A 27768-nucleotide genomic window follows, 5' to 3' on the forward strand; every position below is an offset into this window, starting at 1 on the left:
GAATATACGTGCTGTGTGTTCCTTTAATAACTAGTTCTAATGGATATTTCGTATAATTTACACACATACACATGATCTCAACAGCTAGCTTTACTGAATATCCACAGGTCTCTAAGTTTAACATGAAAACACATTTCCTTCGCAGAGACATTTAATGGTCTTGAAATGTATAGTAAACAAAATTAAACCCCAGCAGTCAAAAATGTAGAAATCCATGCGAGCTGTTACAAAACAGATCACTACACTACGCCCCATGTGTTGTGGTTAAATAGAAGCAGGATTAATGTATTCCTCGTTCACCTTTAATAATATTTATGTCTTCTTGTCATCGTTTTAAAGCAATGCCTGAAATCCGTATCTTCCTGCTGTGTGTTCCATAGAAACACTCCCTTCTCGGGGATGCACCCTGTTTATGAATTTCTATATGATATAACAATCCCATTTTTCGCTTATATATTAACTCTACCACTCCCAAAGATTAGTTATAAGGACATAAAGGAGCAGGGCGGGCTATTGAGGAGTACAGCTAGGTCTTGCAGTGTGTTCTCCTTAGATGTCACTAGACCAGAAACATATTTATGAGCACTAGGAAAGTTGACATATGTATTTGTCTGCTGGTGTAATATGGAAACTCCCATGTAATGTGGCACACGGAATAAGCCGCATCATTAGAGTGTCCATGTAAGGAAGAATATGTGGGGAAATAATAGTGCTGATTAAGGTTGGTTTCTCCTAAGTATATTACGTACAACAAGGAAAACAAACAGATTGGGTCTTGATAATGGGCCTTTAGAACATTATCATTGTGTCTAAGAATACACATAGCATTTAGTTATACAACTGCAAAGAACTGCTTTTAATTTCTTTATTGGGTTATTTAGAAATTGACACCACTACAATCAGGGATATATCAGATAAAACAATTCACCACAAACCAACATTTTTATTATTCTTAAAGGTCATGATGTTGTTTAAACTGCCTTTTATCAACGTTTTTTCCCCTCTTTACCGAGACAGGCATTTTTGACTGGACTCAGACTTATTGAAGTCATCAGAATTTTATTAGAAGTTTTTTTTATGCCATTTTCAGAAGTGTAGCACATTAGAAGTTTAAGAGTGAAACATCTGGAGTTAGTAAGGACTTGACGGTCCTACAGAAAAATTTGGAGGCAGAAGGGGAATGGTATAAAGCTGAATAACAATACAAGAGAAGACTGCCTATAATAAACATTTTTCAGATACTTGTATGGAATTGTGTGACCATAATAATTGCTGTGAAAGCTGAGAGGCTGAGAAAATGGATCAACGAGGGTAAAACAATCTCTGAACGTAAAGAAAAATACTGACAATTCTTTTATCTGCTTGAGCTACAGTTAGAAGTACCTGTCAACTTTTAGTAAAGCAGCTCCTGTCTAAACATGTCCTGGGATAGGAAGTAGATGCATTGATAGCTAAGATTATTCTTTCAAAAATATGCCCATTAGATGAGAAAAAAATAAATCTTCACCCTTTATTAACAGGGACCTATTGGTGACCCAGGTCACTGAGGAAACAAGGGAATCTCAAACACATTAAAGGAAAACTAAAGCTTCACTAACGAAGTAGGCTAGAAATGTTGTACATTATGTTTTGGGCTTCTGTAACAGCCCAAGGCAACCACAGCCATTTAACAGTAAAGATCTGTGTCTCCAAAGATGCCCCAGTAGCTCCCCATCTTCTTTTTTGCTGATTCACTGCACATGCTCTGTGCTGCTGTCACTTACTGAGCTTAGGGACCCACTCACAATATACAGTACACATAGAATAGAAATGTCACAATATAAGGCTGATTAGTAATTAATACAGATAATTACTACATGGCAGCACAGAAACCAGTGCAATTAGCATCAGAATTTAATAATCAGCCCTGTAGCATCAGATTTTATTACATGCCAACCTCATTTTCTGCTTGACGACCCTAAGCTTAGCTTCTCAACAGCTGCTCAGAGCCCACTGAGCATGTGAGTGTCACAGACACTTTCCAAGATGGTGACCCCCTGTGACAAGTTTGAAGTCCTGGATCATTGCTGCTATTGAGAAGCTGAAGGATTAGGCTGTTATTTGTATCCATATTCATTTTTTGGGTTTTGTTCTCCTTTAATGCAACAGGTACACAAATGGCAGTTCTTTAGAAATGTTGCAAAGGGCAGTTATTGGAAGAGATTAGAGAAGCGACAGCAGGCATCTTACATACTAGTTCTGTACATATAGTGCATGTTCCGCCTGAGCTGGATCAACAGCTCCAGCTGTTGTAGAACTTTAAGACTTGCAGGGTAGATGTATATCAGGATCAGTTGGTGCTCCAAAGGTTGCCTATCCCTTTGTTAATCTTTTCTGGGCTTTACACTGTATAAGTACAGTACACTAATGAACGCCTCGTATCTTTTAAGAAATGGCATTGATAGCAACTGTGTACTGTCAATCTTTAGTGTTATTTTAATAGTTACATTAAAACTAACTTGAGATGTGATGTGGATCGGGCAGGATTATTATCCTCTCTTGGTGACTTCAGTGTTGATCACTGCTTGAAGGTGCTTTGACCTCTAATATTGTATTTGTTACGCATGTGCCATACAGCAGGGGGCAAATGCTAATTTTAGTATATTTGCTCATTCATTACAAAAAATAAGATGGATTATGGCATTACTTTTTTCAATAATGGTAGTTCTGACCACAACCCAATTATCAGGCCATCCTTTGAGTATGAGTAGATATTATGTGACTTGAAGGCCACATATCTGTTTTTTGTGTACTTTGGCTACATATGTGTATGGCCAAACTGCTCTTGGATTCATACATGCTACAAGCTCGGTATTCCTAATGAAACCAAATATTCATAAGCATGCCAATGTGGAAATGCCTATGTTTCTTGGAAACCTGGTTTGAAGTTGACCAGGTTTCCACAATTCATAGTTTCACTATTAATATTACAGGATTGTGTTATTCCATTCACAACTTTACATACACTTTTTGCAAATCATACTGACCATTGTCTTGATATCCCAGACCTAATATTTGCTAGCACACCAAGGGGCAGATTTATCAAGGGTTGAAGTGAAATCGAGAGAATTTTCGAAGTTAAATTCGAAATTCGAAGTCATTTTTTTGGATACTTCGACCATCGAATAGGATACTATGACTTCGAATACTTCGAATATTAAACCATTCGATAATCGAAGTACTGTTTAAAAAAACTTATACTTCGCCAAATTAAACCTGCCGAAGTGCTATGTTAGCCTATGGGGACCTTCTACAGCATTTTTCTACGTTTTTGGAATCGGAAGTAAAATCGTTCGATCGATCGCTGAAATTCTTCGAAACGTTTGTTTCGAAGGATTTAAAGTGATACTGACACTAAAAAACTACTTTTTAAAATATGAATATACATTAAAAGTTACCTATAGGTCATGTTGATCATTTTTTGCTGAGAGGTTTGTTTTAGTAAATAATTGTTAGTTGACGTTCCTAAACCTGACTGTTTTGCCAACCTGACTGTCCCATCTCAGCCTGTCAGTTAGAGTTTCTAATACTAACGGACTCCTGCTGCACAAATATGGCAGCCCCCTCATAGACGAATACAGGAATTCAGATGGGTAATGTTAAAGCTTTGAGCAAATACTTTATGGCCAAATTATAAGTAGCAAACAAAGTCAATGCAATGATAGATGTAAAAATGGTTTAATTTCTGGTGTCAGTATCTCTTTAATCACTTGATCGAACAATTTTACTTCGACCGCAGGATACCCAAATTCGATGAAAAAAACTTCGACTTCGATATTCAAAGTCAAAGTATTTCAATTCGATGGTCGAATTTCGAAGTATTTTTAACTTCGAAATTTGACCCTTGATAAATCTGCCCCCAAGTGAAAAGAATAACTGAAATCAAGTGCTTTCTATAGCCATGAATGACCTTTTCTATATCTTATGTTCCAGTTTACCTAACTTTGAAGGATGTCTTTTTTTCTAATTGCGATTTTCTAATCATGCCACAATTGTATAAAGGGATATAGATTCATGTATTTGCAATTCAGTCAATGTGATCATTCCTTGGTGCTTTTTTGTAGTCTGTTTTGAGTCACTGGCCTGCTGGAACCCACATGATCTGCAACAACAAGCTAGCTTTTTAAAACTGGTTTAGTATTTAAAATATATTTGAAAATGCTTTGGTAACCTCCTCCTGATTCAGTGATGCTATACATAGACTCAAGGCACCTAGCTGCATCTGCAAAGCACCCAACACATCAGCAAGACTTAATTTTTTCCTATAAAGTGATGTTGTGCCAAAATGTTCTAGTTTTATGTTACCTGTCCTTGAGATTGTTTCCCAGAATAATTGTGGCTTGTTCTCAGCAGTGGGTTCTTCCTTGGTCTCCTACCAAAGAGCCAACTTTCTTTGCGTTGGTGATAGAGTTAAAATTGTTGTACTTGTTTGTCTGGCATTTCACAATTCGATTTTATCACCTTTTCTACTCTTCAATCTTTGTTTAACTTTTCTGTTGAGTCCACATCCAGGCACATTGGTTATGGGGCTCTGGGTCGCAAACTTCTTGATAACGTTATGTATGGTGGAGAACATGAAGTTCTCCGATTCTCTTTATAGTCTCCATGTTCACTGCAGTGCACATAGACAAGCTCAAACTGGTTGAATGTATACTTTTATATTGCAAGCACTTACAACTCATCGACACTTGCAGCAGGTTAATTCTCCTGCATAGCACATATTCATTTACTTTTTAACTTGCAGCCAATAAAAGAAATATAATAATTGGCAGTTCTTCAGAACCCAATCCTTGCCCTGCCCTGCTGATACCCTTGGTCCATTTTTTGTCACGATGGGGCTAAAAAAAAACCTCATAAGTGCCTGCTGAGTAATTGGTGCAATTTCATGAATAATAAGCACCTTGTAAGCACTGGAGCTTTCAGTGGGAATCCAAGAACCAATGTTTCTTATCAATGTTTGTAATGTCAGCCTGGTAACTTAATATTTCAAAGATTATTGCGGAATGCTTTAAATATAGTTTCCAGTTATTTTTTTTTTTTTTTGGAGCATTTCAGTCTTGCATTGCATCCCCATGAATATCCGTAGAGATAGCTGCACAGTAGCACTCTAGCTGTTTCTTAAAGGAAAACTATGGCCCCAAAATCAAATTAAATGTCATATTAAAGAATCTTACCAAACTGGTGTGTGTATATATATATATATATATATATATATATATATATATATATATATATATATATATATATATATATATATATATATATATATATATATATATATAAAGTAAATATTGCCCTTTTACATCTCTTGCCCTGACCCACCATTTTGTGTGTTCTTTGTGCTGCCTCAGAGATCACCTGACCAGAATACTGGAAGCAAAAGACAGAACTCTGTTAATTGGCTCATGTGACCTTACATGTATGGTTTGTTTGCTTTGCTTGTGTGCACCGTGAATCCTACGATCCCAGGGGGTGGCCCCTTTTTAAAATGGCACTTTTCTATTTATGATTACCCAATGGCACATATTACTAAAAAAGGATATTATTATGAAAATGGTTTATTTACATGAAGCAGGGTTTTATATATATATGAGCTGTTTTATGCAATATCTTTTTATAGAGACCCACATTGTTGGGGGGGGTTCATTTTCCATTAAAGAGAGAGTTCTTCACCAACCTTATGCTTTACATATAGTGGCACTTCTAATGATTTTAACATTTTTATTCGTACCATTTTCCTTTTTAATTTGCCTTTTAAATATGAATTAACCTGATAACATGGCTGTGTGCTATTAATCACCTGCAATGGTTGTTGATTTACTTGCCCTGCAAATAAAAGTGGTTAAACCCCTGTGTGTTTGAAGGAGTGTCCCCCAAAAATGTTACATCATGACAAGCAGCTGTTTTTTTCCCATTTGCTCTGCTGTGCCAGTATTTATTGTCTGTGTCTTTAATAGGCAATTCTGAACACTCATTGTTAGCATTCATGTAGAGGGTTTTATTTTAACTACTTTGACTTAAACCAAAAACATTCATCCTACGACCATTGATTTGTGGTTTTCTTTCTTTTTTTTTTTTTTTTGCTCTTTACCTCAAAGGAGTAGTTCACTTTTACATTTTTTTTTTTCTTCGATGAATTAGGCAATGCTATTCAGGGCCTGAATAAAAAGATAAGTAATAAAAAGTAGCAATAAATTTGTAGCCACACTAAGCAATACTGATGCCTAAGACCCTCTTTTTAAAGTAGGAACGAGGCAGAAGAGGAAGTCAAAATATCATTATTATTTTTTTTTTCTTAAAAAAAAGAGAGAAATTAAGACCAACTAAAAAGTTGCTCAGAGTAAGACACCCTTAAACAGACTAATAGTTAAATAGTTAAATTAAGGGGGTTATTTATCAACGGTTGAGTTTTTTATACTTCCAATGAACTCAAATCGTGAATGGTATCTTATGTAAGAAAAAACTCGAATGGTAAAAACTCTATTCTGCGAGTTCGAGTCCCAAAACTTGAAAACTGGAATTAATTGAGTTTTCCACAGGAAAACTCTAATTTTGTAGAAAACACAACTCAAACCTTAATAAATCTGCCCCTGTATGTGAACTAGTCCTATAAGGGATCTTTAATTCCATTTTTTCTTGTGTGTTGGGTTGGTGGTATTTTTAAGCTCACTGTTGTATGTTTCATGTTCAATATTTTGTAATACAGGATGTATTTTGAGGTCAAAGCACAAATGAAGTCACATGTTGGGAATGAATTGATGTGTCACTAATAAAACACTATCATAATCTATGACACTAAAATAGCATGGGTTGTAGTAGGGACATTCCCCTTATCTTGGCATTCCATGGTTTTACTAAGCGGAAGTATCCTTTTAATCTTTTGCATGGTTGCGTTCATCAGCTATGAGCAATATCATACGCAAACATGACTGTGGCATCCATAAATACTTGCACTGAGTGTACAGAATTCTTAAAGGGGCCTGAACACACTTTAGTATTATCTTTATAAGTCATATCAACCAGAACAATAGAAAGATGTTTCATACCTGCTGCAGTTGTATAAGTGCAAGTATGTACTCCTTACCACTTTGTGCCACCATATGCAGCAATTGCACATTAACACTTCTGAATACATATGGTTTAGAGTTCTCAGAAGTGAAATGCCAACCTCTGACAATACTTCCCCCATCTTAACTTGTAATTTGACGTCTTTACTTTCTTTAGAGTTATTGAGAGTGAAGCAGGTGTCTTTATGTCTTCTTTTGTTCTCTTGGCATTTTGATTAAATAATTTGCATATTCAGCCTTCTACTACTGTGTTTTCTTTTGAGCACTGATATTTGTCTCGACTGGGACATTTTTTTAAGACCCCAAACGTTATTTTTTTTTATACCTACCTTAAGGGTAAGATCACACTGGCAGATTAATCACCTAAGAGACTAATCGCCTCTTCTTTGGGGTGTCTAATCTCCCCAAACTGCAGGCGATTTTTAATTCTAGCAGGTGGAAAGCAGTTCGGTGAGATTAGTCGCCCCAAAGAAGAGGCGATTAGTCGCCGGGCAACTATATCTCCCCGAATCTCCCAGTGTGACTTTACCCTAACTAAACCTTCTGTCTCTGAAATCTCTCTCAAGTAGTTTGTATCTAAGTTTCTCAAGACCTGATTTCTTTCACCCAGCATTCATCTTCATCCCTTTATTTATTTTTTTTGGCTGGAACATTCTCACTTCTTAAACACTCAGGGGGTTATTTATCAATGGTCAAGTTTGTGAGGTTACACACACATCTCGAATGTTCGCTTATTTATGAAAAAATCTGAATGTAAAAAACTTGATTGAATGCAGTTGGGGGTAAAAACTCGAATACGTTGAATTTATTGAGTTTATAGGCTAAAAATAACCCACCAGGAAACACAACAGATAACTCCCTCTGTCTTCCTCAAAACAAAAGTATTTCTTCTCCGTTACTTATCAATAATATTTCTATTCTAATGTGAGACATGTATTTGTTATTAATATTACAGTTGCCTTGGGTTTAAGTCCTCTAATGCTTTTTTCTGTACACAATTTGGACATTCTGGGCCACTGTACACATTATGTTATGTACCAATAGGGATTTTCAATGTGGATATGATGTATTTGTTATATCTTTTACCACCTGTTATATTTCACATTTTCAGGTGTTATCTAACATGCCATCTTGGATGTTCTTGAGCTACCTTTGACTTTGACACCCCGCATAAAAAAAAAGTCATTGTATATTTTTCACTTATTAAAGTCTAATTGATTCCAGTTTACATGTTTGCTGTCTTGGATACTTTTTGATTCAGCCTGTCCCGTCAATCACTTCCCCATGTATTTTCTCATTAAATGAACCCAGACACCAGTCTGTCCTACATGTTGTCCCCAAACCAATATATATGTTGTCCAAAATATATGTTGTCCCCAAACCAAATATAAAATTGATCCTCACTTTGCTGCTATACAGCCTTTACACTTTTTGGCAGACTTGTTTAAACTAGGCATTCAGATTTATCTCACAAGTGTTCAGTTGGATTGTGGTCCGTGTTCTGTACAGTCCACTCCAAGTTTTTAATCTTCAGTCTCAGCAACCCCATTGTGTATGGGTGCAAACCTGTCAAGATTCTAATTGTACATTGTAGTACAATTAGTAGTAGTAGTAGTAAGGGGTTGTTCACCTTTTTTTTCCCCAGTTCATTTGGTTTTAGATAGTTAACCAGAAATAGACTTTTTTCAATCACTTTCTATTTTCCATGTTCTTAATAGAATCCTTGGGTTTCTAAATGAAAAATTGTAACCGTTCAGATTCTGCACCAGGGTTACTGAGCTGCCAGACTGAAACTCCAGAGACGGGAACATTTAAAGATGTGGTTCACATTTAGGGGCAGATTTACATAGGGTCGAATATCGAGGAATAATTAACCCTCGATATTCGACTGCCGAATATAAATCCTTCAACTTTGAATATCGAAGTCGAAGGATTTACCGCAATTCCTAAGATCAAGCGATCGAAGGAAAAAATCGTTCGAATCAAATGATTCGAAGGATTTTAATCCATCCATAGAAGGATTTTCCTTCGATCAGAAAATTGTTAGGAAGCCTATGGGGACCTTCCCCATAGGCTAACATTGGCCTCGGTAGGTTTTAGGTGGTGAACTGTGGGGTCGAAGTATTTTTTAAAGAGACAGTACTTCGACTATTGAATGGTCAAACGATTTTTAGTTTGAATCGTTCGATTCAAAGTCGTAGTCGAAGGTCGAAGTAGCCATATTCGACCATTCGAAAATTCTAAGTATTTTTTCTTCTATTCCTTCACTCGAGCTAAGTAAATGGGCCCCTTAGTATGTTAAAGAATGGCCAATTCTAAGCAACTTTTCAATTGGCCTTCATTATTACCACAGTTACTAGAATCTATCCAGCCTTTCATTCCATATGTTTAAGACTACTTACTGGTACTCATCCAGCCCTCTATATCACAGCTTTTACTGGCCTCCATAAAAAAGATTTAAATCTTGATTGAGAATTTATGGTGTAGCAAATCTATAAGACCTGATAGCAGTTTCCAGTAATGCTATAAATTCAAATCTATGTATTTTATTTATATTACCAGACTTGTACACTTATTCTTAAAGAGACAGCATCATTAATAAACAACTGTGTGTATGTATATTTTACAGTTTGAAAACGTATGATTTAATCTTTGAAATTTATTTGAACTTACTGCAGAAATATCTTCACAGAACGTTAATATTATTTTATTGCTTTGCAGCCCCAGGAAGATTCCATTTTTCCTTATCAGTCCTTTTAGTAGTCTTCTCTATTACTGCCTACCTTGTCACGTAGTCACTGACGAGGGCCCATTACATAATTTAGGCTGTTCACTGATTTCTGTTTACAATTGTGGGTCATAATGTGTTAAAATGTGACAGGAGAAGAAATAGTCATTTCGGAAATAGCTTGACTGTTTTGGGCATAGGAAACCTTATCGTGAACTTGTATTCTAAGAAAAGTTTGGCTTCTGACAAATTGCAGGACTTTCTTACGTTTTCAGTAGCCTTGAAACCTGTCGTAATTAGGGATGCACCGAATCCAGGATTCGGTTCGGGATTCAGCTTTTTTCAGCAGGATTCGGATTCTGCCGAATCCTTCTGCCCAGCCAAACCAAATCCTAATTTGCATATGCAATTTAGGGGCGGGGAGGGAAATCATTTGACTTTTTGTTACAAAACAAGGATGTTAAAAAAATTTCCCCTTCCCACCCCTAATTTGCATATGCAAATTAGGATTAGGTATTCGCCCAAATCTTTCCAAAGGATTCGGGGGGTTGGCCGGATCCAAAATTGTGGATTCGGTGCATCCCTAGTCGTAACCAAATTCTATTCTGCCAGTGCTTCCCATTGTTTTGAGCTGCTGTGTGATAAACCTAGGTGTAAATAATTGTAGTCCGTGAAAACAGTGATTTTTAGAACTGTAAAGAGTTAAAAAAAAAACAAAAAAAAAAAAAACAGGCTAAACACATGATCTACGTACTTATGATATCCCACACTGTTTTAATTAATGTGACTAGGTATCATACTAATATTGGATATGATTATTTTATTTTTCTTTCAGAGTTGTCAATCCTAATATTTACTTTTCTTTTAAATAAAAAAAAAAATGGTATGATTATATCGGCCAAGTGTACTAAAAGAAGCTTGAATGGCCAGCAAGATGCCAAGGTAGTATGGTATCACAGTGAGGCCTATTGATATTTTATGTTCGTGCTGTAACAATCTTGATGCAATGTTTAACAGACTAACAGGATATGCGTATTTTGCAAGACCTTTGATAAGATGGCTTTCATACAGGTGACAAGTATATAGGCATTGTAAACTCTTCCATACTTTTCATTCCATAGAAGAGACTCACCAAAATATTTTGCATTTCTTCGTTTTTAATTGAATGTTATCTGCTTTTACAACAAACCCTGCAATATCCCCCATGATAACTGTGTTTCACCTCTCCACCCCCCTTCAGCCCCCCCCCACCAAGACACGCATGCAACAAGAACAAATTTGAGAATTGTGTTATATTAGTAAGGTGGAGTTATGCATGGAAGGAATAGTTTGCAAATCCGTTTTGTAATCTGATTGTCCCTGAAAGTGGAAGTAAGGACCTCCCATAAAGTTTAGAGATATTCTTGAAGCAAGTTTTCAGTATAGATACAAATGTGGTTTGAATAGAAAAGGAATGAGGGAATATATTAGAGATGATCGGAATTAAAGTATTTCTTTGGGATTTAGCAAATCCAAAACTTTTTTGGCAAGATTTGGACAAATGCAAGTGCCTTACTTAAAATAAAACTATACCCCAAAATGAACACTTAAGCAACCAATAGTTTACATCATATTAAGTGGCATATTAAAGATTCTTACCAAACTGGTATATATTTCAGTAAATCTTGCCCTTTTACATCTCTTGCCTTGAGCCACCATTTTGTGATGGTCTGTGTGCTGCCTCAGAGATCACCTGACCAGAAATACTACAACTCGAACTGTAACAGGAAGAAGTGTGAAAGCAAAAGACAGAACTCTTGTCTGTTAATTGGCTCATGTGACCTAACAAGTATAGTTTGTTTGATTTGTTTGTGTGCACCGTGAATCGTGCGATCCCAGGGGGCGGCCCTTATTTTTTAAAATGGCAATTTTCTATTTATGATTACCCAATGGCACAGACTACTAAAAAAGTATATTATTATGAAAATGGTTTATTTACATGATGCAGGGTTTTACATATTAGCCGGTGTATGCTATATCTTTTTATAGAAACTTACATTGTGTGGGGGGTATAGTTTTCCTTTAACCTAATCTAAATCCTTAAAGGGCTTGTTCACCTTTGAGATAACTTTTGGTATGATGTAGAGAGTGATATTCTGAGACAATTGGCAATTGGTTTTCAAGGTTTTTGAGTTATTAAGCTTTTTATTCAGCAACAATTACATTTACATTGTAAGCAATCTGGTAACTAGGGTCCAAATTACCCTAACCATGCATTGATTTGAATAAGAGACTGGAATATGAATAGGAGAGGCCTGAATAGAAAGATGAGTAATAAAAAGTAACAATACATTTGTAGCCTTACAGAGCATTTGTTTTTCAGAAGGGGTCAGCGACGCCCATTTGAAAGCTGCAAAGAGTCAGAATAAAAACGGGAATTGTGACCAAAAAAATAAACTCGACAACTCGAGACTTAATAAATCTGCCCCTCAATGTTTAATACAATCCTTGGCTTATAATATTGTATCGTCTTGACGGTACTTGCTGAATGTAGTAGTGATGTAACTAAAGATGTAAATCAAGAATATAAAGAAAGAAATCTTGGGAAACAATTGTTTTATTTATTCGTGATTTTTTTTATATTATTCTGTACAGGCTTTGGCTTAGGGACCACTCTTTGCCTCTAGATAAGATTCAGATATGTGTAGGAATATTCTGATTTGTTGTTTATAGATAACCATCATTTGCAGTTCATTATTTGTATTCTATATGTAGATGAACAGCTCATCGCCAGTGGCAAGCTTTTCCATTTCTATAACTTGGATAAATGAATCCTAAGATCTTTACATGCTATAAACCTCTGCAGTTTTGTATTACAACACTGTTTTAAGTTTTTACCCAAAATCTCTCTCTATTAGCAATGTATAGAAACCATCAGTATAGTTATGCCTTATATGACTGTTATAGCACGCTTTTTTTTTATGGGGAGTGAGGGGGGTATGAAGCTAAAGAATTGCAGTAAAACATAAATCGCCAGCCTGTATTAACACAGTAACGTGACTTTAACTGAATTGTTATTGCTTATTGTGTAAAATGTGCTTAACTTTTACATCTAAACTGATCACATTCCTTTTGAAATTGCTTGTTTATGTGCTGTGTTGTCACATTCTTTACCAGTTGTGTCCTCATTTGTAAAATTAACACTATAATCACTGTGCTTGCTAATAAGTTTGCACTGGGGCTTGTTTTTCATATTTGTGTGATCCGTGTAACCTGTGTCTCAATAAGTTTGCTTTTTTAATAGTTGTTTTTTGTACCATTCTGGCCGGCCTAAAATGAACCCAGCAGGAGTGAACCTTGATAAGCCATAAAGCAACTATTAAAAACAACAATGTATGTTTCATTGTACACTGAAGCCATCATGATCTGATAGAGCAGCTGCTCATTTTATTAGCACAGTGATATCCAACTTGTGCTAACCCATTAGTAACAGAACTACAGATGGAGTAGACTGTTGCACGCTATAATCACCCATTCATATGCACATTGTGCTATGGTTTGCTCTATATGAACAACTTTCAGTTTCTTCTGGTGGCCATAAGATGTGATCAGTGGCATTCCCAGACTATCAGTATTGATACCTATGGCAGTGATCCCCCAAGCAATGGCTCATGAGCAACATGCTACTTACCAATCACTTGGATGTTGCTCTCAGTGGCCTCAAATCCACTTTTTTAATCCCAGTTTAAGGTGGCCATACACGGGCCGATAAAAGCTGCCAACATACCGTGTCGGCAGCTTATTGGCCCGTGTATGGGGCCCCCGACGGGCTTCACCGATCGAGATCTGACCGAAAGTCGGCCAGATCTCGATCGGATGGGACGAAAAATCCCGTCGGATCGCGGCCGCATCTATTCACATCTATTCGTCCCGCGATACGACCGCCCATTGCTATTCGTTATGATCCGATAGTTGGGCCCACGATCGGATCAGCCCGATATTGCCCACCTCAAAGTGGGCATTTCGGGGAGAGATCCGCTCGTTTGGCGACATCTGTGTATGGCCACCTTTAGAGGCACATTTAGTAACATAAAAAACAGATGTACTGCCAAATTGAGCCTCCTGTAGGCTGCCTGTTCCTATAGGGGCTACCAATTAGCCAATTAAAGCCCTTACTTGACATCCCCAGGGATTTTTTTCATGCTTATGTTGCTCCCCAACTGTTTTAACATTTGAATGAGACAGGTAAAAAAAGGTTGGGGACTCCTGCCCTATGGTAGTTTGAGCAATTTCTATAATATTCATGATCTGTAGCTATTCAGACACATATAGATGATCCTAATTTTGTTACTATTCGCCAATGTATGAAGAGTTGTCGCTCAAAAGATAAGTCCAAACATCATCTGGTTGTGGGAGCCTTAGCCATCGCTCTTTTCACACCATGGGGCAAATTTACTAATTCGTTACCACTATGCTAATTCACCAAAATGCAAAGTTGCGTCCTGGGCACCGAACAATGGCGACTTTTCACTAGCGTTACTTCGGCAGTCCGAGCATTTCAAAGCGAAATAACGCTATTGATCGCTTCTGTCTAGTGAAACTTTGTTAGTCCTTTTACGCTTAGGTGAATTGGAATAGGGCGGGTACATTAATGTCGTATGGACGTCTTTATTGGAGATGTTGGTGCAAATGCTTGAAGTGGCCACTTTTTATTACAAATGTCCAAGGAACCTGAATAAAGACAAAGAGATCCTCTAATGCCCTACACATGAGCCCATCCTAAAACAAATGTTCCATGCCCCTCAAATGTCTGGCAAAAAAGGTTAACACAAAAAAGTTTAATAGTTTTGCAGGCAATCCTGCTTTAAAAAAAAAGGGCAAGTCGCCAGTGTTTTTACAAGTTTAATGCATTTCCGGCAGACAGGATATGATGTCACTGACATAAGATTGAGGAAGATTTAGCTTCATTTTAGCTCTTCACTTTGTCTGAGGTGGCAAAAAAACTCTTGAAGAAAGAGGTATTGTTCAGTAAAATTCGCATCTTAGTGAATTTGTGGAGTTGCGCCCGTTCGCTAGAGTGAAAAGTCGGCTGGTGATAGAATGTGAATGAATGCTAGAGACGGTCTCGTTCGTCACCTATGCCTGTTAGTAAATTGGCGATGTCCCTGCAGATGGGATTTCTGGCGAAATGTCGCTAGCGTTTGACACTTCACCCTTTTGTGAATCTGCCCACTTGTCTTACTAAATTACCCTTAAAGGAGAACTAAACCCTCTTCTGACAAAAGTCCACAGCCATCAAATGAGCAACCTCCCAGAGAATCTATTTCAATGAACAGTGTCTCTCATAGTAAAGCTGAACTAAACAGAGCTTGCTGGTGCATGTGCAGTTGAAGATACTCCGGGATTACCTATGTGCCAGCAAGCTCAGTGTATCCGAACTGATCAGAAAAGAACACAAAGATTCAGAAGATGTTTGCCTGCCAGTTCCGCTGCACATTTCTGCTTGTAGAGGTCAGCTTTACTATGAAAGACACTATTTATTGAAATTGACTCTGCAGGAAGGGATTAGAGAGGGGGGCTTATTTCATGGGGACTTTTGTTAGGGGGGTTTAGTTCTCCTTTAAGCAGTCGTCATCAACAGCTAGGGGCACATTTACTTAGGGTCTTTAATTAACCCTCGATATTCGTCTGTCGAAGTTAAATCCTTCGACTTCGAATATCGAAGTCGAAGGATTTACCGCAATTCGTTCGATCAAACGAAAAAACGTTCGATCGAACGATTAAATCCTTCAAATCGAACGATTCGAAGGATTTTAATCCATCAATTGAACGATTTTCCTTCGACCAGAAATTTGTTAGAAAGCCTATGGGGACTTTCCCCATAGGCTAACATTGATGTTCGGTAGGTTTTACTTGGCGAAGTAGGGGGGTCGAAGTATTTTTTAAAGAGACAGTACTTTGACTATCGAATAGTAAACAATTTTTTGTTTGAATCGTTCGATTCGAAGGTCGAAGTAGCCAAAAAAAAACGTTCGAAATTCGAAGTATTTTTTCTTCTATTCATTCACTCGAGCTAAGTAAATGTGCCCCCTAGTCTTGTACTACAGCCCCCAGCATCCTGGAATTGAACATTATTTGGCATTAGGATTCTCAGCAGTTAGAGAGCCACAGGTTAAAATGCACTACTTGCGAATTAAGCTGGCCATACACTGCCAGATCTTCTCGTTTGACAAGGATTTGGGCCTGATTTGGCCACCCACATACAGAGGGGCCTACAGACCTGTCAGATGCAGAACATGTAGATGTGCTCCTCATATGGCAAAATCAAAATGACCTTGATTGATTTTCAGGTGGTTTTTGGCTAGATAGTGTTCAGGTAGTCCCCCAGGACTGAGTCAGTGGCTTTTATTATCATGTGTAAGGGCACCTTTGTTTTTAAGTGCAGGCACACCAAAAAGCCTGTATTCAAACAGAATGTGCATATCACATTACAAGAAAAACACCCTCGTTTTCCAAAATGTTCTCTTTTTTTGATGCAAGGTGTTTTTAAGCTTATTAAAAAAACAGCATCTCTATAAACCCATGCCTTCCTCATTGCTTTACCTTTTACTGCTGTGCCTGTAAATAGCACTAACAATACAAAAAAAAAACCCAACCTATTAACTTTTATTTTTATGTGGTGCTAAGTACAAATAATATTAGATCTGATGCTTTTGATCTTTGATTAACTAGGAGAGGATGTCTAAAACTCTTTCCCCCCCCCCAAATATATTCGCTACTATAAATGTCAGCGCAATTAAATCCGCTTCCTCGAGAGGCATTGGTGTTGCCATAGGCTACTAAACGCAAGGTAATCACATGAATTATGGACATGATGCACTAACTTAAGTCTTTTTACAAATTCTTACGGAAACATTCCAGCTGTGTGGGCTTACATGTACTTTGCTTTTCTCTGCATTTTTTTTTGAAGATTTCAGTTAAATAAATAGTGTCTAAAGTCATTTACTGGCAGTTGTAAAGTCTGGAAGAATATTATAGGGCTTTAGAGCGCAGAGAGTGTTATCTGTAGCAGAACTAATAGATAAACTCCTGCATACCTTAAAGAGATTTAGTAGCTGGAGGTAATGATGTTAAATGATCAAAGCAATACCACAGAGCTTGTTACATCAGTTCTCTATTTTCAGTATGGGCCATTAGCACGGGCTAATTTAGTTGGGTCACTGACATAAAATACCTATGGCTGTTTCCCACAAAGGTATTTCTTTGGGATAAATAAAGTGCTGATTTTTTATGAATGATATACAAATTCACCTGCAGAGACTATGAACTTGTAGTGTAATTATCTTCAAAGCCTGCTTCCTGCTTGATTCCCCCCCCACTGCTCCACATCGATTAGAAGGGTCCACAAGTTTTTCTTTGGTTTGGATGGAGTGCATAGAAGAACCTTTGGGAATATTTAGGGGGCTAATTTGTTATGGATCAAGTTGTGTTTTCGATGAAAATTCAAGTTTTTCGGTTTATTTTTTTGGTCACATTTTCTAGTTAAAAAAAAAAACTAAAACGGTTCGAGATTTATTATACCCCGACCCTGAAAATAGCTCAAATCTGAAAATACACCATCTAAAATAAGTCAATGGCAGAGGTCCCTTGAACCATTGGAAGATGTTAATACCCTTCTTGATGTTCAAGTTTTTTTCTGAAGGTTTTGCCTGAACACTCAATCAATTCGAGCGATTAGCTTTTTTTCCTGCTGAAAACTCGATCAATTAGAGTTTTTGGGTTGTTAACCTTGAACTTGCAGATTTGAGTTTTTCCCATTCAAGTTTTTTCTTAAATTAGAAACCATTTGAGTTGTGAGTTGGAGGTATAAAAAACTCTAAAATTCGAACTTTGATAAAAAAAACCCCGTTGGTGTAGTAGCCAAGTGTAACCCCCGATAACTCCTGATTGGACAGAATGATTATGCAGTAGTAGTGTTAATTTTAAGTTTTGAGTGATAGTTGGAAGTCCTAGAGTGATTAAGAGGATGGTGGAAGATGGATTCAGCATGTGAAAAATCTGGAATTGTTGGAGTGCGAAGAAGTATTGAGTGAGCAGGAGTGTAGAAGGTTGTATGTAGTAGAGCAAATACATAACAAATGATAATGGCCAGTAGCATAAATGGAAGATGCAGCATTAATCATATACATATAAAACCCTGCTTCATGTAAATAAACCATTTTCATTATAATATGCATTTCTAGTAGTATGTGCCATTGGATAATTATAAATAGAAAATTGCCATTTTAAAAAATAAGGGCCGCCCCCTGGGATCGTAAGATTCACTGTGCACACAAACCTACCAACAAACCATACTTGTTAGGTCACATGAGCCAATTAACAGACAGAGTTCTGTCTTTTGCTTTAACACTTCTTCCTGTTACAGTAAGAGCTGCAGTATTTATGGTCAGATGATCTCTGAGACAGCACAGAGACCATCACAAAATGGTGGTTCAAGGCAAGAGATGTAAAAGGGCAAGATTTAATTAAATATATAGACCAGTTTGGTAAGCCACTTAATATGATGTAAACTATCTGTTGCTTAAATGTTCATTTTGGGGTGATATTTTAAGCCAGTAATTTCAGAATGGGCACTTACTGTGAGGCCACTGGGAGCAGCATGTTGCTCACGAGCCACTTGGGATCATTGCTCCAACTTATAGCTCTGATGAGGTTTCAGGTTTCTACTGAGAATTAACCGAGACATTTTTTAGCCCAGTAATACCATTGTGTGTGTCCAACTTAAATTCATCAGTACTAGCACTGGCTGGGGTTTCCCTTTCAAGTCAATGGGATCCTGAGGAGCGATTTAGAGCATTTAAGCTTTAGGCCTATGTCATAAAGAGAAAATAATAGCTGTTACTTGTAGCAGCCTAAAATGTGGGTGTCTTGTTTGCTATAGAGACACAAATAAGTTTTTAACTACACATTAAACTAGGGATGCTCCGAATCCAGGATTCAGTTCGGGATTCAGCCAAGTTTCTGTCTTTTTTTCAAAAGGATTCAGATTCAGCTAAATCCAAGTGTCTGGCCACACAAATTACTTTTCATGGAATTCAAAAATGTCTTAACCACACGTTGCCCATGTGGTTCTCTTTCCCACTTCCCCCTCTAATTTATATATGCAAGTTAGGGTTTGGATTCAGTCGAATCTTTCACAAAGGATTCTGGATTCGACCGAATCCTAAAATTGTGGATATGGTGCATCCCAGCTGAATATTTTCTATATATCTAGCAGGTCCAAGCCACCCTGTTTTATTTAGGCCCAACATTTTGCTGTTAGTCTATCCATGTTTATTCTTTCATCGCGTGTTATGTTCCAGCAGATTAAAATACACTAGTCACGCACAGAACCTCCCTGTGTATTCCTCTCCTTATCCCCCAATTTGTTATCCAGAAGCTACCCCTATTGCTACAAGCCAAAATGAAATATTTTCAGAGATCAAAAGAGGAATGCTATCACTCGCTAACTAGGCCCAACCCTTGCACGCGCTGGTGTTTGCAATAGCTCACACTCAATCTGTAGCCTTCTGGCAGTGATAAGCACACGGCACGTAACTAAGCATTACACATGATCAAATCTCATAAAGAAACTCTCCGTAACCTCTTCCGTATAAAGCAACATGCTGCTATTTACGCTTCATGGATCTTGTATATATTATGTAATCTTTGGATTCCATTTTCTCAGTGTGTTGACAGTTTATTTGATTAGTCCAAATATGATTGTTTTACCATTTAAATGGATTAACCTGAACAAATAATGTCCAATACTATGCAAATTCCAAGAGGCACAGAATAATAATCTTTTGACTTTTGTATAAAGTTGCTAAAAAATCTGTCAGAAGTTCATAATAATGTGTTTAAAGCTTATATGTAATGTTGGATATTCTCAGAAGCCCCTGGAGGTTCAAGATAAGAAAACAGAAATAAATAAAGCGTCTGTAAATGTAGACGCCTGTAGGCCTTCAAGTTCCAAACATACTTCGCTGATGCTGAGGCTTTGAAAACAATAAGGATTTTCATGCCCTGTCGACACAGCCTTGATTTTATTGTACCCCCTTTCTTCAAGACTGTCAATATGTGGCACATTACTCTTGTCATATATAGATGATGCTTATTGTAAAGATGTTGCTGGTCTTTGGACTAAACCTTCTATGAAGTTCATAGTGCTGTAATGTTGGCTTGATAGTAAGTTAGGTTGAAAAAAGACACACGTCCATCAAGTTCAAACTTTTAACTCTCTTTTAAACTGCCTAACTGCTAGTTGATCCAGAGGAAGGCAAAAAAACCATCTGGAGTCTGCTTGACTCCAAAATGGCAATCGGACCAGTCCCTGGATCAACTTGTACTATGAGCTATCTCCCATAACCCTGTATTCCCTCACTTGCTAAACACCATCCAACCCCTTCTTAAAGCTATCTAATGTATCAGCCTGTACAGCTGATTCAGGGAGAGAATTCCACAACTTCACAGCTCTCACTGTAAAAAATACCTTCCGAATATTTAGTAGGAACCTCCTTTCTTCTAATCGGAATGGGTGATCTTGCGACAAGTGGAAGGACCTACTGGTAAATAAAGATTATTATTAATAGAGATTATTATATGATCCTCTTATATATTTATACATATCACCCCTTAAGCGCCTCTTCTCCAGCATGAACATCCCCAACTTGGCCAGTCTTTCCTCATAGCTAAGATTTTCAATACCTTTTACCAGCTTAGTTGACATTCTTTGCACCCTCTCTAATTTAATAATGTCCTGTTTGAACACTGGAGACCGAACTGTACGGCATATTCTAGATGGGGCCTTACCAGTGCTCTATACAGTGGAAGAATGACCCCCTCCTCCCATGACTCCATGCCCCTTTTAATACAGTTTAAGACCATATTTGCCCTTGTTGCCCTTGATGATAGATTAGGAATGCAGTATATTAAGGGCTTACTCTTGTGGTTGCAGAGTCCTCTTCAAAAATTCCACTTCTTTCAGCTCCAGAAATAATTGCGTACATGCAAACACAAATTGGTGAGGGAATCCAGAACTTGGTTATTTAGCGATGGAGAGATCTGCTTCGGTTTAGAAATTCAGTCAACTTAATTAAACATCCTTAAAGGAGAAGGAAACCCCCCTGGGCACAAAAACCCTCCCCCCCTCTCCTGTGTTGCTCCCCCTCCCTCCTCCCCCCTGGCCTACCTGTCCCGCTGGGCAAATGCCCCAAACTTGTTACTTACCCCTCTGCGCAGGTCCAGTCCACGGAGTTCACAGACCCCATCTTCTCCCAAGCGATCTTCTTCCTGCTTTGACCGGCATTTTTGGCGCATGTGCAGTAGGAGCATTTCGCGGGTACGGATCTACTGCGCATTCGCCAAAAGTCACAAAGTGAAATCGGAAAACGTTGTGACTTTTGGCGCATGCGCAGTATATCCGTACCGGCGAAATGCTCCTACTGCGCATACGCCAAAAACGCCGGTCAAAGCAGGAAGAAGATCGCTTGGGAGAAGATGGGGTCTGTGAACTCCATGGACTGGACCTGCGCAGAGGGGTAAGTAACAAGTTAGGGGCATTTGCCCAGTGGGACAGGTAGGCCAGGGGGGATGAGGGAGGGGAAGCAATACAGGGGAGGGGGAGGGTTTTTGCACCCAGGGGGTTTCCTTCTCCTTTAAAACCAAATCAACTGTGGGGCACAAGCTTGGCTGACTTAACACGTTTCATGGCTGACCTCACCACTTTCTTAGGAACCTTCCTCAGAATTACCAAGTGCCGGATGCCCTAACCAATTTGTGTTCACATGTCTGAAATGTTGGCACCAGAGCTGAGGTGGGCCGAATCTGTATCTGTGTAAGAACCATCATTGCATTTTGATTAGTGCAGTATTTGCACACACCCACTTACACAAACTTGCACTTTCTTTCCCAACCAGAAGTCCTTCCTTTTCAAATGTTGAGGGAGAACTTGTGAAAATCAAGTTCAAAGAACTCCAGTTACTGTGCTGGGAGCTTGAAATAATCCGATTTGTGGAATTCTGTTTCAGTTCTTCTTTTGTAACAGGGGAAAGTTTAGTTCCCCACTTACTGTTACACCACCTGTTGCTTTATGTTTTCTCACCCCTCTCTCTCTTTGAATACTTGCATAAAAAATTGTTCATATTATACATATGTGGTGGTCACATCAAATAGTTACTTGTCTTGAATTCACTTAACTCCCGGATAAAAGGCTGAAGCTGTGCGTATGCTTTTAAGGTTATAGGACATTGCAAATGCCAATGAGAATTAAAAATATTGTATATTTCACTTTTAAAGATAAATTTAAATCTAGTTCTCTTATTACCCATTTTACTTTTTATTTAACTTTACTGCGGAGTACCACAGTTTTGTTCAGATAATGAGTTTTAAAGCAAACACAGAAATAACTATAATGTCACCAAGACTTCTACATGAAAAATTTAGATTTTAATCTTTTTTTTTACTGACATTTAGGGGCAAATTCATCAAGGGTCGAATAATGAGGGATAATTAACCCTCGATATTCGACTGGGAATGAAAATCCTTCGACTTCGAATATCGAAGTCGAAGGATTTTGCGCAAATACTGCGATCGTACGATCGAAAGAATATTCGGTCGAACGATTAAATCCTTCTAATCGAACGATCCGAAGGATTTCAATCCAACGATCGAAGGATTATCCTTCGACCAAAAAAACGTAGCCAAGCCTATGGGGACCTTCCCCATAGGCTAACATTGGGTTCGGTAGCTTTTAGGTGGCGAACTAGGGGGTCGAAGTTTTTTCTTAAAGAGACAGTACTTCGACTGTCGAATAGTCGAACGATTTTTAGTTTGAATCATTCGAAGTAGCCCATTCGATGGTCAAAGTAGCCAAAAAAAAACACTTTGAAATTCGAAGTTTTTTTACTTCTAATCCTTCACTCAAAGTTAATGAATTGGCCCCTTAAAGTTTGTGTGTATTGATATTTGGGAAGGAGAAACACATAGAAAAGAGGGTAGAAAGGGAAAGCAAAAACATAGAGCAAGGCAGAGAAAAAAAATGAGGGACCTGAATATTCTCGAAACCATCTGTTCTCGTGTTCCCAGTACAGGTATAGGACCTGTTATCCAGAATGCTCGGGACCTGGGGTTTTCCAGATAAGGGGTCTTTCTGTACTTTGGATCTCCAAACCTTAAGTCTACTAAAACATAATTTAAACATTTAATAAACCCAATAGGATTGCTTTGCTTCCAATAAGTATTAATTATATCTTAGTTGGGGTCAAGTACAAGGTACTGTTTTATTACTACAGAGAAAAAAGGAAATCAATTTTAAAAATGTGAATTATTTAATTACAATGGAGTCTATGGGAGAAGGCTTTCTGGATATCGGGTTTCCGGATAACGGATCCTATACATGTACAAGCAAAATCATTCAGTGAAGAATATTGCAATATTTTAATTCATGTATTTGTGTACTATTACATAAGTGTTGATGGAAAATATTTTTCACTAGAATTTTAATTACAACATGTAAAGAGATTTGTAAAGGGATTTATCTGTAAACCAGTTATCCCAGAAAAATCAGAATTATAATCAGAGTTATAATAATCAGAAGGCCATCTCCTATAGATTTAATTTTACGCAAATAATTCTATTTATTTTTAAATTATTTCTTAAAATTTTCTCTGTAATAATAACCATAATTAAGCTGTATGAATCCATAGGCAGCACCCAAATATTAGGTTTATTTAGGGGATTATTTACTAAACCTTGAAGTTTTTTTTTTTCAAATTGTTTTGAAAGTTGGAAGACTTATTAAAAATGATGAATAGAATGCAATTCTGCTGCGATTGAGGGTATTTCTACATGTTTTAAAGCAATCAAGTTTTCTAGATTTGAGTTTAATAAGCACACATTTGAGTTTGATACGTTTCAAAGGTTTTTGGGGTTTTTTTTTTTTTTTGAGAGTAAAATGAAATGTGAAAATTAAATTTTTCCTATAAATATGCCTATCCGTCTCAACCATTCTAGATAATACATTCCACGCTTTATTACGAAACAAGTTTTGCACTGTTATTAGAGGTGGTAATTGGTGTTGCTTGAGTATGTTAAGAAACACTAAACTTCATGTTTTTGGGTAAATTCATGCTTGAGCTTGTACATATTTTATGTTTTTGAGACCTTAGTTGAGTCAGTAGTTTAAGCAGGCTTCATGTAAGTAATTCTACACCTAGAAACATTACAATAAAAGTATTTGTTTTATTATCTTTTGGCATAGTATGTGTGGTTATGTTAACTGTTATATGATAAGTTGTTTTAAGGTACTTTTTAAGCACATAGATTAAATTTGCATTTTTTAAATATTCTAAGATTAATATTTAAAAAATGCAAATTTAATATTTTTTTGATTTTGCTATTGATTTTGCAATCAATAGCTTTCTCATGCAACATATGCTTCTTTACTGAGAAAATCGAGAAAATATAATCCATGAGGTAATCGTAATTAACATCCAATATTATCCTTTATTTAAATAGAACTAATATATTACTCTGTGCTTTACAGTGAATTCACCAACAAACTATCATTGTTTTATCTGGAGCCTTTTACCCTTCCATTATGGTCCATCATTGCCAAAACGAACTGCATTACTTTTCTGTACAGGTATGGGACCTGTTATCCAGAATGCTTAGGTTCTGGGGTTTTCTGGATAATGGACCTTTCTGTAATTTGGATATTCAAACCTTAAGTCTACTTAAAAATCATGTAAAGATTGGGGGGCAGATTTATCAAGGGTCGAATTTCGAAGTTGAAAAAACTTAGAAATTTGACCATCGAATAGAATCCTCCAACATTCGAAGTCGGAGGATTTTATACATCGTACGATCGTATTACGATCTTAGTACGATCGTATGATCGAACTTCAAAATCCTTTGACTTAAAGAAACTTAGCAAAACACAGAGGAGGTCCCCATAGGCTAAACAGCAATTCGGCAGGTTTAAGTTGGCGAAGTATTGAAGTCGAAGTTTTTTAAAGAGACAGTACTTTGATTATCGAATGGTCGAATAGTCGAACGATTTTACTTCGAATCGAAGGTCGAAGTTGTAGTAGCCTATTCGATGGTCAAGTATCCAAAAATTACCTCAAATTCAATTCGACCCTTGATAAATCTGCCCCTTTATAAACCCAATAGACTGGTTTTGCTTCCAATAAGGATTAATTATATTATACTGTAGTTTGGATCAAGTACAATGTACTGTTTTATTATTACAGAGAAACAGGAAATCATTTTTAAAATTTGGATTGTTTGGATAAAATTGAGTATGGCCTTCCAAAAATTTTAAACTTTCTGGATAACAGGTTTCCAGATCATGGATCCTATGCCTGGGGTTTTCATCATTTGTAATTTGGATCTTCATACCTTAAGTCTGCTAGAAAATCATTTAAACATTAAGGGGGTTATGTATCAAAGGTGGAATCTTAGAGCTTTGTGAACTTTTCTAGACCTCGAATGAATTCTGAAATTTAATGGTTTCTAATTTAAGAAAAAACTTGTATGGGGAAAAAAAACTTAAATCAGTGTAGTTGGGGTGAAACACTTGAATACTCTGATCGAGTTTTCACCAAAAAAAATCTCGAACATCATGAAGACTACAAATATCTTCAAATGGTTCAAGGGACCTCTGCCATTGACTCCTACATAATCTTGACAGGTTTTAGATGGTGTATTTTCAGATTCAAGCTGTTTCCAGGGTCGGGGTATAGTAAATCTCAAAATAATGTAGTTCTATTTAAAAATTCCAGTTATTTTTTTTTTTAACAGAAAAATCTATTTTTGACCAGAAAATACCCCTTTTCATGGAAAACACAACTCGACCTTTGATAAATGACCCCCTTAATAAACCCAATTGGCTGGTTTTGCTTCCAATAAGGATTAATTATATCTTAGTTGGGATCAAGTTCAAGCTACTGTTTTATTATTATAGAGAAAAAGAACATTTTCAAAATTTGGATTTTTGGATTACATGGAATCTATGGGAGATGGCGTTCCTATAATTTCGAGCTTTCTGCATAATGGGTTTCTGGATAATGGATCCCATGCCCAGAACTGGCAACCTGGTCTTTTTCTTTAAAGGTTCTTCAATTCACTTGGATAGCACTTTAATACTGTAGGTTATAAATCCTTTTGAATTTTCTATTCATTTTGACAGTCATAGTATTTTGTAAATCAATCCCACATACATTTCACCAATCGTTTTTACTGTTCATTGGCCCATCACTGCTTCCAGGTATTTCAATCCAGGGTTGTTTCAGACATAACTTGGTCAGTGGATATTTAGTTGGATTCTGTCTGCAAAAGATTTTGAATTTGCTGTAGAATAGCGTAACTGGGAAAGATTGATGGATTTGCCAAATTTCTGTAGAACCCTCAGTGACTTAAAATATTATAAGTCCATTAAAATCTTTTGACATATAATTTGGCCCAGTAAAACTAGATTTATTACATATAACTTGTTAATCCTACACAGTACATGTCGTTAAAAGCATTGCAAAGCATTTATTCGCCTTCTTTTAGATCAGATCTTTGCGGTAACACTTTTTCATAAAAAATTTCATGGTCTTGTTTAGTGCAATGAAATGTTTCCTTGTACACAGCAAATCTCAGCCTGTGTGCCGCAATTTCATGTAACGGGGAAGTAAATACAGTAAGTAACGTTAAAATACATTTTATAGCAACAATTTTTACTGAGCTTTAAAGGAGAATTCAACACGTAACTAAAAAAAACCCTACCCTCCCCTCCCTCCCAGCCTAGCTGCCCCCGTAACTTTTTACTTATCCCTCGGTGCAGATTCAGGGATCGCAGTTCACCGCAGCCATCTTCCGGGTCTTCGGTAAGCTGAGACTGAGACAGGCGAAGCGGCGCATGCACAGTTGCAGCAATTTACAGCGGTTTACATCAACTGCACATGCTCCAAAATGGACGGAAATTGGCGAAGTGCCGGAAGAAGACACGTGACCCGGAAGATGGCTGCGGTGAACTGCAATCCCTGAATCTGTGCCGAGGGGTAAGTAAAAAGTTAGGGGCATTTGCCTTGGGGGGGGGGAGGAGTTAGGGAGCTCTATGTTGGGTAGGAGGGTAGGGTTTTTTTTAGTTACAGGTTGAATTCTCCTTTAAAGCGGAACTATTGCGAAAATTTTATATAAAATTCGTCATACTGTATAAAGAAACTTTCTAACTACAATCAATTAAAAATTCAACATTGTTTCTCAAATAATCAAGTTTATGTTCTCTATTTCTCTCTCTGCATCTGTTTCTCTTCATTCCATCTTCATGCAGCTGTTGGGTGTCAGATAATCATTGACCGTTAAATCCGATATATATCATATAGGGGGCTCCCTTTCTTAGCAGATGTATTAGAGCTCATTCAAATAACTGATTCCAGTGCAAACAAAATCTATCAAAATAACTGCTTTTTGCACAAATTCTGCACGTAGAGAGACATGATGTCTGGTGATTTTAATAGAATGAGCTCTAATACATCTTCTAGGCAAAATCAGCCCCCCTATAAGATATATTGGATCTAACTGTCTGACACCCAACACCTGAATGAAGACAGAATGAAGAGAAACAGATGCTGAGAGAGGAATAGTGAAGATAAACTTGATTATTTCAGAAACGGTACAGAATTTTTAATTGATTGTATTTAGAAAGTTTATTATTTCAGTAGGATGAAGCTTATATTAAATTGTAATTTTCGCAATAGTTTCCCTTCACGGAGGGCTTCATATTGAACAATGTACAGGTATGTGACCTGTTATCCAGAATGCTTAGGACCCGGGGTTTTCTGGATAACTAATCTTTCTGTAATTTGGATCTTCATACCTTAAGTCTATTAGAAAATCTCATAAACATTAAATAAACCCAATAGGCTG

General features: G+C 37.2%; 1 protein-coding gene across 1 annotated transcript in view; it reads left to right on the forward strand.

Moving 5' to 3' along the window:
- micu2.L (mitochondrial calcium uptake 2 L homeolog) overlaps nt 1–27768 on the forward strand; it is a 204302-nt gene that overhangs the window by 53705 nt on the left and 122829 nt on the right. The gene's annotated exons all lie outside the window — the stretch shown is intronic.

Source organism: Xenopus laevis, chromosome 2L (genome assembly GCF_017654675.1).
Source record: "Xenopus laevis strain J_2021 chromosome 2L, Xenopus_laevis_v10.1, whole genome shotgun sequence".
NCBI lineage: Eukaryota > Metazoa > Chordata > Amphibia > Anura > Pipidae > Xenopus > Xenopus laevis.